This window comes from Patagioenas fasciata, chromosome 1 (genome assembly GCF_037038585.1).
Source record: "Patagioenas fasciata isolate bPatFas1 chromosome 1, bPatFas1.hap1, whole genome shotgun sequence".
Lineage (NCBI taxonomy): Eukaryota > Metazoa > Chordata > Aves > Columbiformes > Columbidae > Patagioenas > Patagioenas fasciata.
The window spans coordinates 187,874,604-187,884,603 of NC_092520.1; the positions used below are offsets into that span (position 1 = coordinate 187,874,604).

At 35.5% G+C, this 10,000-nt stretch overlaps 1 long non-coding RNA gene across 7 annotated transcripts in view; it reads left to right on the plus strand.

Moving 5' to 3' along the window:
- LOC136106772 (uncharacterized) overlaps positions 1 to 10,000 on the plus strand; it is a 37,737-nt gene that overhangs the window by 3,782 nt on the left and 23,955 nt on the right. For 2 of the 7 annotated variants that reach the window (XR_011737029.1, XR_011737024.1), the window contains exons 2-3: positions 3,923 to 4,060; positions 8,994 to 9,058. This is a non-coding gene — a long non-coding RNA (uncharacterized lncRNA). Of the gene's footprint in view, positions 1 to 3,922; positions 4,061 to 8,750; positions 9,059 to 10,000 lie in introns of those variants that run through there. The other 5 variants (XR_011737026.1, XR_011737025.1, XR_011737027.1 and 2 more) reach the window with 5 other exon arrangements.

The following is a 10,000-nucleotide window of genomic DNA, read 5'->3' on the forward strand; positions in this document are numbered from 1 at the left end:
TCTGAATTCCACGCTGGGAAGAATGTACCTAAGACTAGACCCTGTGGCTCAGCTGTGCCCGAGTCTTTTATTGGATCTGACACCTTGTGGGAGCTCACAGCATCAGGTGAAGTTCCTCTCCCAGGGGAAGTGGGGAAGGAGGATCAGTCTTCTTCACAAAGAAGTCTGGTCTTATCTGGGGTATGGAAATCTTTTGCCATACCTCAAAGCAAGGCTGAAGTGTAGAAAATGAATATTATCTCTCATTAAACTGAAAAGGATGAATGCACTTGCTGGTTTCCATCACATTGGCCCAGTTCTTTTCCTGGCCAGGTAGCATGAAACTTTAAAGTTGTAACATGATCTGGATTGTTAAACGTACCTATTTTTCAGAGACAAAGAATAAACACATTTAATATAATTCATTGTCTATCTATAGCCCTGAATAAATAGAGAAGTGACTGAGATATGTGTCTCTCATAGAAAGTATGAAATTATTGCTTGCTATGCCATCTGAAGTGTGCATATCTATCCATAATGATTGCTGATGAAGAGATTTCTAGTGGTGTTACTTTTTTGTGTTGCAGTGGAAAAGCCAAACCATACTAGTGTTATTATTATCTCAACAAACTGTTCGGAACTTGTCCTCCTCAGTTCTGTTAGCATTGGTGGATGTCTTCATTTTCAGGTCTATTATGTTACTTAGAGAGAAATACTTAAATGTGAGATGCTCAAGCCAGAGTCTTTAAGGGCACAAATCAAATAATCTTTGAGCTGTTGGCAATAGAGTTAAAGAAGGTGACTTTGAAGTGTAACTGCCATCATTGTTTATCTATTGGGAATAGAAGTTTCCTAAAGAAACTGGGGATTATTAAACTAAAGTGACATTTTGACCTGTAGGGTTTTTGTTTTGCTTTTTTTTTTTTTAGTTTTTGTTTTGTTTTTGTTTTTGTTTTTCCCCCTTCCCTAAGCAAACTGTGTAATTGCACATTTATCTGTACAGGAGTTGATATTCTTCCCTCTTTCCTTGAGAGATGAGTTAAGGCTTTACATTCTTTTTGAAATGAGTTCACAAATATGAATAGCAGAATTAGCTTCTTTAAGTCAAAGGTGTTTAGACATATGTCTGGCACAAGCAAACTGTATTTTCCCATGGTCAAACTTTGTTGTAAGCCCATAGGCAAAGTTAAGGTTATGGTATAGCTTTCCTCACTTGACAGACTCAAAGCAGAACTAGTAGTTACATTATTCAGACTTGAAATTCACTTTCAGATTACAGCCTAAATGCACACAAAAGAAAGAATCCCACAAAAGTGTTGATTGAGAATTTCTAGACACAAAATACGTTCTAGCAAACCACTGCTGATTCAAAAAAAAAAAAAAAAAGCAGCTGTAACTCAAATAAATCATTTTGTGGTTTGAATCAAGTATTTTTCATCCCTTTATTCAGCATGTAGCACACAGATTAATGGATATGCTTCACTAACTTCGACAGTGTGTGTTCACTGAACAATTGGACCACCAAACAAGGGCTTCTTCCGTCTATTCTCACATCAATGAGACACTCAAAAGAGTTCCAGATTACTCCTTTCTCCAACTCCACTCACAAGAGTTCGCTCTGAGTTGTAGACATTTATCTGACATGACTGATAAATTTGGGCAATTATTCTCCCTCTCTCTGGAAATCCACTTTGGCCCTTGCAACTGTAGATCAATTGAATAATATTATAAGACACAGTGTGCATGGACAGCTAGAAGAATCAATGTAGTAAAAGAGGTTTAAAAGCTCTTCAGTCAGTTGGAAGTAGAGAGTAGAGCTGGAATCACTTTCAGTTAGGAGGTATCTACATTTCTCAGTACAAGCTTAGGCTTTGATTTCCATAATTGCATATATAAAACTACATTCATGCAATGTGAATGAATGACTTCTACTGTAATTGCACACACAGGCAGATTATCTTCCCACTTCTTTGTTCCTACAGTCTCTGCATATACTTGGCAGTTATGGTCATTGGGTAGGCAGTTTCAGAAATCTGGCACATATTGTAATTATTCAAGCAATAAGTCCTACCATTGAAGAAGCAGAAGCATAACCTCATTCAGGAAAATAAAAGAAAAAGTATATTTTTCTCTGATTCTCTTAAGTTGTAATTGCAGCACAAGGAGGACTATATCTTGAAGATGTCCACATACTTCAAATGTGTTCCAGGTGGAATCTCCAAACTAAAGACAGAAAGTAGGATCTGAAAGGTGTCTGAAGCAGCCACAACATAGTATACAGCAAGTGTCCAAACAGGAAAGCACTCATGGCATCTCTAGAGCACAAAGGCACAAAATATCCAATCATTTCCACGTTGTCAGGATTCTGCAGGTGTCAGATTGGCCTTCTGAGGTGCTGAGAGACTTTGACACTCTATTAATTCTTCTTCTGATCACCATAAACAGCAGGTGAATCTTAGGAGATAATGTTAAGATACAGGGCTTCCTTATCACACATAGCCAACCTTGAAAAAGGAAATTCTTTCTTGGTTCAATACTAGAAGGTGACCATTGTGTTTCAACATAGTACACAGGCAGTTCTTTTGGAAAGAGTTGTCACCTACTATTATTTCATCCTCAGGCAACATATTTGTGGGTGCATGTGTTTTCATAAATATACCTGAAAGGGAGAAAAATAAACTTGTATCCAATATATTATATGGCTAGTCCATTCGATACACTTTAAGTTATTTTAGACTTATGGCCAATCTTCTCAAACTTTCTCTTTATTCCAAGAGTTCTTGAAAATTTACCACAGACATAGGCCTAAGGATAGCTCATCCTCCCTCATGTACTAGTTGAAAATAGTCCTTTCCGCAGCAACCTTGCCTTCTTACAGAAGCTTCTTTTGTTCTGATGAAGCTCTGTTTCTCTGAGGTCTTTGTCCATATGGGACCTACAGCTTTGGAACTGGCCATCTGTCACAGTAAGATGCTTGCAGGTCCCTCCTTACTGTGTATACTAAAACTCTGAATACGTGTGTATTTGCAGGAATGAATATAACCCACTCCAGATTACAATACAGATCATAGCCTGTGAGCCCCTAAGTATAGCTCAAACAATTCACTGAATTGGTAGGTTACTTTAAACGACAGGGACTCAGTAGCTGAAAAAGTAGTCTTGTATTCTCTTATAAGGGCTGTCACGCAAAACAAAAGTAGTAACTTAGTTCTAGTAGCCTCATCTATTAATTTTCCAAATTACGACAAACAAATTTTGAGTCTGGCATTTGCACATCCACATGCAGGCACAATATCATATTACTGTTCTGCTGTTGTCACATCTGCATTTTATTATATAATTAGCTGTAGTTCTCACTTCATCACAAAATTCCCATTAACAAACACAGAAATTTTGCACAGAGACTAAGGACCAGCTCTTGCTGCATCTTTTAACTTTTAACTACTGCATCATTTCAGAAAGAAGCACATGCATTTCCAGAACATATGTCCTGGAAAAATAATTGCGTAGAAAATGCAACTACATAACAACAATATAATGTTAAATACTGTGTAAAGTAAAAAGTATGCAAATAAGAAGAATGTATGCTGGTTTGGTTCACTGTGGTCACTAAACATTAAGTATTTCTCCTTGTTTACTATAGATTTCCAAAAATCCTATAGTGAGCTCTTAAAACCATGAGCACCACAGACACTTAAAAGATGTTCCAAAAATTGCACAGGATAGCTCTAGAGAAAACTTTTAAGAAAAAAGATCTCATTATATGCATGAAGATCAGCAAATAGGTTTCGTTATTGTCTTTATTATTTTTACTAGCAGTTAAAATGATAAAATGTGGAAACAAGGCTTTACTGAAGTGTCTTTGTGATGGAGAAGCTCTACGTTATCTACTCTGTGTATGTCCTCTGGATTTCCTAAACAGAGGCTGCCTCTCCTTTTTCAGGAGATGGGGCTGGGTTCATGGCGTGTGGTGGTTGTTGCAGAGACTACAGCTGTCCACTGCCACTGTTTGGCATGATGAACCCTTTTCTGTGTCATCTGGCAACCAAGCTGCGTCAACTTTGATGGTGTTTTCCTATGTGTAAGTAAAAAATTTAATATACTCTCTAAAATGTATTTACAGTAAGTTGTCAGATAGTAGACGGTATGCCTTGTTTTTCTGCAGGGGAAGGGAAGTTAAATAGAAGATGAATCCAATGAAAGGCTGCGGGCTTTTACATGGATAAAATTATGTGATGTGGTGTCTTGTCCAGCCATGGTACACTTCTTTTTAAAGACCTAAGGTTAAATAACCTTTATACAAATATTTGCACAATTGAAACCAATGTCCTTTTTTAAAAAAAGGAATTTTAATAATAAAAAAAAAAATGTTTAGGTCCCCATAGCATTAGGAGTTTTAGCATCTTTATTCTTAAGTATTCCCAAGTTTTCCAGCTGAGAGCGGGAAGAGTTTAGAACTTCATTTTTCAGAAGTATCTATAAAATAAAGATGTAAGGAATGACAAGTTGTTGCCTGAACGTCGTGTTACTTAGAATCTTAGCTTCACATAGCATCCGGAGTTGGAAAGGGCCTGTGGGGATCACTGAGTCCAACTCTTGCCTCCACATGGGGCAACTGACAAGTTAAACCATGTTAAAAAAAGAAAGTTAAACCACGAAGCTGAGCGTTGTGCAAACACTTCTGGAACACCAACAGGTTTGAGGCCATGACCACTTCCCTCAAGATCTTGTTCCAGTGCTTGACCACCATCTCAGTGAAGAACTTTTTCCTTATGTCAGTATTAATTTCCCCTGATGTAGCTTTAAACCATTCCCTCATCAGACACCAAAAAGAAGAGATCAATACCTCCCTCTCTAGCCCTGCTCCTAAGGAAGTTATAGACAGCAATGAGGTCACCCTCCAGCCTCGTCTTCTTTAAGTTGAATAAAAGAAAAATCCTCAGTTGCTTCTCATAACTCATATCCTCTAGTCCTTTCACCATCTTTATTGCCCTCCTTTGGATACATTATGATATTTTTTATATACTTCTTTATTGTGGAGCCCAAAACTGCACACAGTACTCAAGGCAAGGCTGTACCAATGCTGAACATAGTGGGACAATCTCTTCTTTTGACCAGTGAACTATACAGTGTCCAGTGCATCCCAGGATATCCCAGGCCCTGCTGGTCTCCAGGGTACCCTGTTGAGTCATACTGAGCTTAAAATTAACCGCATGGTTGCCTGTGTGATTTTAGGCCCTTAAATACTTTGTCTGGCTGTTAGGACTGAACCAAGAACATGGACAGGAGTGCTGGACTTCAGCCTCTCCCCAGTGCTGGAGTCTGTCCAAGGGGCAGAGTACTGGGCACATAGCCCTGCTCACCTTGGCTTCCCTGCACCTGCTCATGCATTTCACTGCCCAATGTGGGTCAGGACCAGAGGAAAAAGTTAGAAATGATGGACAATCCTGACAGTGAAGGTATAATTTTAAGTATTAATATAGCTGACATTATATCTTTTGGAAGAGAACAAGGCTTTTGGAGATTTTTGCAGCTTGAATCTTACTGTGTCAACCTTCATCCCCATGTAGAGTGCTGTCAGCCCATTGAGCTTGATGGAAAGTAAGCCTCTATTGTTTGCATATAATTTTTGGATCAGCTACTTATCACGTATTTCCAGTTCTACATTGTAAAAAGGTAATGGTAATATATCATGCCATTTAAACACAAATGTTTGAATCTTTCATGGGTAGCTAATAGACTAATAATCACACTCCCTTGTGAAAAGAATTTCTTATGTAAGTAAGGGGCGGGGAGTTGGACTGTCATCAACATCTGTAAATTGTGTGGAAGTCTGAATGTCACTGCCCTATATTTCCATTTGTGAAATGACTTTGCCTGGACCATTTGTAGAACAATGTTGATTCACAGATAAGAGTCTAGTGATATGATGCTGCTTTGCCTTGCATTCAAAAAGTTCCCTTTGTGGAGGATCTTCACTGGTTAATTTCCGAAATAATTAGTCATATGGCAAACCTCTTAGAGTGTAATGCAGAATCATGGACAGGATTCCCTGTGAAAAAAAACAAAAACAAAAAAACAAAAACAAACAAACAAAAAAAAACCCAACGTTTCAGCAATTCTCACCAATTGAAATACACTCTCTTGGACCTGCATTGGCATTCAGTAAATTTTTATCGCTTTATTGTTCTGCTTTGAGTACACATAAAAATTCCATAGGCAGTCTCACATGCTTTTTCCTGCAAGGTATTAACATATAAAAATATCTTATTTGTTAATCACATACGTGTAGTAGAAATTTTCATCCCTGTCTTAGAGTGTTGTACAATTAGTCATGGAGAAGTTAAATGACTTATTTACAGACATGCTATGGGCAAGTGAAATTATAGAATTTGAATATGTATACCATAGTCACAAGTCTGCTGTTCTAGAGAAAAAAAAAAAAAAAAAGACTGCAGAAAATTAACGCTCAGTGCTTTGAAAAAACACTTGTCTTAACACATTAATTTACTGAATGTATCTGAGGTCGAACATGCCAATATAGTTTTATAGCAAAAAATGACATTTGAGACATAGAAGAGAAAACATATTGAAATAGTTTTCAGCAATGGGGGAAAAAAAAGGTTTTGAATAGTTATTTCATTTCCCAGTTTTCAAAGGTTCTGCATTAAATGAAAAACCTCACTCAGTAGCTCCTGCATTTGCCTGTTTCTGGTGTTAATTATCTTTTGTTTGCCCTTGATAATCCTGAGGTTGGTATGCAGATAATGAAGGCTGCAGAATCATCTCAAAGTGTAAAAAACAAAGGCATTGTCAATTCTGCATCACAACACTTTATAAATTATGAATGTTATCCACATTAAGGAGAATGGTAGACTTTTAAAATTACTTCCATGAATAGACTAAATTACAAGTATTATTACATTTCATTTTATTAAGTGCATCTTAGTAGTTATTAGGGCAAATGAACATGTTCTCTCAATTACATAATAACATTAGAACTAAAAATTATTCACAGACACTCCCAAATGCATAATGCAGCATTGTATATTAATCATCCTAAACAATATTTTCAGTTTATATGAAGACAATTATTACCTATTGAACAATAACTTTCTTATTGATTTATTGCAATTCAGCTCAAAGAATGATTTTTTTTTTTTTTTTTGTATAAAAGCTTTGATTCTTTTCTGGATAGTTTAATAATTTCTAGCTCTTAGAAAAAAGTGAGAGTATTTTAATTACTCCCTTTTATTAATCTAATTACAATAAGACAAAGTTTATAATATATTTCATTTTTAAATATCCTGGATAAGACAATGTAACACACATTCAGCATATACCAATTAATTTAAAAGAACATTTGTTATTTTTACTTTTAGCAAATGGTAATTATTTACATGATGTGTTTTTTAAGTTACATTTTAATTCTCTCAGACTATTCTGATGGTCCGATCTATGGATTGTCATGCTGCCTTTTATCCCAAGACAAAACTTTAATCTAAGTAGGTTAGTACTGTTCAGGTCATTGTCTAAGAAGAACAGGAAAAGCACCTGACACTGTCCCACTGACCTGAGTGGCAACAATTGAACTCATTTAAGTGGGAAAAGGATTGAGACCTTGCACAGTACAGACATGTGGCAACTGGGCATTTTAGACACCTGCAGAGTAATTGTTAATAGCAATACTTTCAGATACTTCTACAGTATATTTTTTTTTTTTTTGGCTGTGTAAATGCATTTTGTGCAGCCCTGGTAAATGTATTTCTTCTATGTAAGTTGTCCAAATAGCTCTGTTTCACTGTTCCCTATATTTCTAATACCTTGTGTTAATTAGATCTAGTAATGTACATACTGATGTACTGCTATTTACTTTAACATAACTGGCAAATTTTTCAACATGATTACTGAAGGGATAATCATTCAATCATTAAAAATGCAATTTTTATAGTGTCAGCAATTTTTCTTTAGACAAGGAAGACATTGTTCTCATTTATTGTATTTTTCTATTTTGATTTTAATTTGAGTTTAACACATTTGCTGTCAATATCATTGTCAGATTGTGTCACTTTATAAAACGTTGCTACATGCTGGACTGATGTTTTCAGGGAGCAGTTATGGACTCATCAGTAAAGTAACAAAAATAAATAAGAGACACTTCTGGCACTATTCATATCAGCTACAAATCACAGCTTTGAAAGCAAACACCAATCACTTTAAATTTGTTGGTCTAAATATTAAAATGCTAACAGGCACTACCTTTATCATATGAGTCTTGAACATTCAGTACGATCTGCTTGATTCAGCAAGAAGGGTGTACAAATGTGCAACATTAGATACTACTAGGGAATACAGAAAAGTGCATTTTAATTTGATATATTTTTAATGGGAACGAGGCACACTGCATCTGAGTGTTTACATACTGTTTGTGTTGCTTAAAACCAACTTTTTCCTCACGTATTCTGTCTTTATGCTTCCTACCAGCTGGGGTAGAGTTTATGAATATGACCCACAGAAAACCTGTGGAAATGTCTCACAGTGAACAATTAGAATCAGCAAATGTTGTAATTGGTCATTTCATGGGAATATGTAGTCAGTGTAATAAGACATTGTTTATATTAGCAGTGTATTGAGTAACATGAAATGACTAGGTGATCCTTTCTGACCTAATGTTATTAAATAAATAAAGTAAGTTAGACTCTTTGTCAGTGTTACATTGGATTAAAAATGACTGGAACTAATACATGTGCAGTTGACAAAATAACTAACCTTCTTAGTTCCAATTAGTCCTCAATTAAATTGTATCAGCAGTGGTGTCAGACTTACAGCTATACTAAATTGTCTTTGAATCTGTCTGATTCTTTTAGTTCTCCCTCTCGCCAGTAAGAAAGTTTCAGACATGAAAGTGTTAACAGCTCCTTTGAAATTACTCCTATTTAAGAAGAAAAATCATATTACTTTCTTAATCTTTCTAATTCTATTCTCATAAGATGATCTTGGATTTGTTCCTTTAGCAGACTCTTTAGTGAAGTCCTGATTTTTGTATTAATGAATTGAGAAGATGACATCAGGCTCTTAGGTAAGTGCTATAAACTCAGTCATATGATTTTTATAGTAAGGTATCATGTGTAAAAAATCCCCAATATTTTGTCCTTTCTTACATCAATGTTTCTTTGAAAAGTTATAGTTGGATGTTATGCAGGTAGCACACAAAAGACTGTGTAGTAGTTTGTAATTTGCCTTTTGATCATCACAAGAAAAATTTCTACTGGGAAATGAAAGCCAAACATAATTCACTAAAATTACACTGAATGCCCTCTAATCAATACAGATAAATCTAGAGTTTGTTGTTAAATCGATCCTCTCCTTTATAGAGATATACTGTCTTGATTGTTTTAGGGATAATTATTTCACAGGGAATTTTTACGATGATTAGTAGAAACGAGACAACAGTAAACTTGACTCAGAGCCATTGAATTACTGTGCTGCAGAGTGCATTTGTCTCTTCTGGTTTGAAGCTTAGTGATATCAATACTGATTTAGATCATTTCATGCAATGATGTTTTCCTGAGAGAAATGAAGTGAAGCTGATTTCATTTCAGAAATGAACAGCCTCTGTGTTTGTTTTTCTTTTATAAAATTGTCAGCTCTTGCCAATATAAATAGTCACTGATGCAGACTTTCCCTTCCTGCTTTTATCACTTAGGCTGATTCCTTGACATATATCATATTGAAAAAGTCCAGATAAACTTTGAAGAAATAAAAAAAAATGTTTAGACTAGAAAGACAAAGGTTGAACTAAAGGATTACTTAAAATGGTGTTACTGAACTATTTCTATATATATGAAAATGCAATTTAAATCTTAAAGACTTAAAAAGTCAGAAGTTTTCTGCTTTAGTTTCCATTTGTGAATGATCTTTGTAAGTCTGCATGATTTTAACAGATGACATAACTTAAGTCAATATAGCGTTTAAAAACATAAAGGCGGAAAGGAAGAAAAACAGAGGGATGAGTTTCTAT